Source organism: Schistocerca piceifrons, chromosome 3, assembly GCF_021461385.2.
Source record: "Schistocerca piceifrons isolate TAMUIC-IGC-003096 chromosome 3, iqSchPice1.1, whole genome shotgun sequence".
In the NCBI taxonomy this organism is placed as follows: Eukaryota; Metazoa; Arthropoda; class Insecta; order Orthoptera; family Acrididae; genus Schistocerca; species Schistocerca piceifrons.
In genome coordinates this window covers 638,267,849-638,270,092 of record NC_060140.1, presented here as the reverse complement: position 1 = coordinate 638,270,092, position 2,244 = coordinate 638,267,849, and positions in this window count along the sequence as shown.

Below are 2,244 nucleotides of genomic sequence, written 5' to 3'. Positions count from 1 at the left end.
AGTCTTGTGATCATGCAAGTAGAATTTCATGAATTGGGGGTGAATGTAGAAAAATGTTGGTGCGAATGGAAGCTGTAAGAAACAAAGTTAACTAATTATTCTGCACCACGTAACAATCAATTCATTTGAAAATTCAGAAGAGAAAAAACTAAAAATTATGCCCATTAAGACAGAAACTAAGTCGCAGATGCGGGCACTGTGCAGATCTGCGCTTTTTCATTTTCAGATCTATACAAATAATGTATACTAACCAGCGTATTCATTGCTTTCGTTATGTTTTCCTCTTGTTTAGTCTTCTAATGATGAACTGCATCCACACCCATGAGTCTGATCGTTTCTTTGTATCCTTCCATCTACTATCTTTGTGCGTTATTGTTCGGTGTTCAAAAAGCAAAATATAATGCCTGCTCCCACGAGGTATTAAAACGAGGTCGCAAGAAGGCTAACGAATTATAATCAAAATACAGTGAGACGCCAGTTTGTCTGTCGTCATGGCGTTAAGTCCACAGAAGTAGTAGGGTGTTATTGCCTGCATCACCGGCATCCCGTTGTCGTTTTCTCTTATTCAGATTTTCATATTACCCTGAACACAAGACGCCTAAATAAATGTGTATATTCTTCGTGACGAAACATCCCATTCACCCTGATTCATTCGTTACGTGCATCGGCAGCAATGAGTGGTAGGAAAGATGTTGTGATGTGACGACTAACAATAACAATGGTAGTAATAACAAATCAATAATCAAAAACGTTTACTGCATTACAGTCGATTAACAAAACAACCAAGAAAGTCTGAATGTTTAATTGCGCACTACGTAGGTGTTCTTTCCACTTTCTTCTTGAATTCTGTTCTGGTTGTTTGCAGAGAGAAAAGAAAGAGCGCTGTAGCCATACATATCGCTAGTACAACGAGATATTACCTATCAACTATGCTTGCAACATCACGAGACGAATATGGCACCACTGAGCTGATATTTGAAATACACTTCTGTGTTCTCTCTCTGTCTCTCTCTCTCTCCTTTTATTTTTATTTTTTGAGGAAACCATCGAGAAGCGCAAATAACAATAAGCAATTAGGCATATAACTTGTTTACAGTTATTTTCATCGGGATACATAACGAAAAAATACAACTTTTAAGTGTATTATTGCGTAATTCCAATTATTGACAGTCTATTCGTGAGCTTGCTCGCATTTAGTGGGGTGAAACCTATCACAGAAGCAAGCAAAACACAAATATTTCTTGTACCATGCGCAACATACAAACTAAAACTCGCTGCACTGGCATGTTGTCCGATATATTGCACGGAAAACATATCTGATTCATGTTGCTAAATACAGCTCTATCAGGTATCAATTCGGATGCGTACCAAGTGTATAAGAGTATATCTCGAAATACGCAGAAAGGAGCATAGAGGTATTCGATTGAAACATTGCCATGACCAAGATCGTAACTGGGGTCGACAGCACCGTCGTCTACCACCTTCACAACTCGAACGGTGACAGTGCTCGGCCGTTTACTTACGTTTACTGGTATCAAAGCTACAGCATAAAAACACAAAAATGTTAATAACTCCAAGATCATTAATTTAGGAACCCATAGAAAGTAAAGCAGTCATCAGTCGGGAGAGTGGTTTGAACACCACAGTGCTTTAATAGACACGGTCTTGTTGGAGATGGTATGCCGTTGTATTCCTCCGACATTTGAGTTGACTTACCTAGCCAGTTAATAGGGAAACCTACAGTTTAACGTGGCTTTCGGACCACAGTGCAGCTCGGAGGCTTTCACATGAACAAACACAACACTGCCCGAGGGGAAATAAGTGTAAAATAGTACATAAAAATCGTGGGACTGCCGAGGGATCGAACCTGAGATCTTCGTATCCGAAGCCCTGATCTTTATTACCTTGCCGCCATGCAGCCTACACCGTGGTTTCTGCTTGGCATTAAAATTAGGATCTCTCGTTTGTGCCTGCGTTGGCACTTGCATGTCCCTTAGGAGACCTTACCTTTGGGATTACCCTCGTATACGTGTGTGTAAACGCCTTCCATTGCCCACTCAAAGAAGACAAGATTACACAGTCTAGCTTCAATATTACAAATACGCCTCAGCTTGTGGATGAACGCTGACTTAGGTTGATGATCATGTTGAATATTTAACAGTACTGTACCCATTGGTGTTAAACTCGTTTCAACCAATGATTCCCACAGCTACAGGAGCACTACTTGTGATACTTCTTAGACAA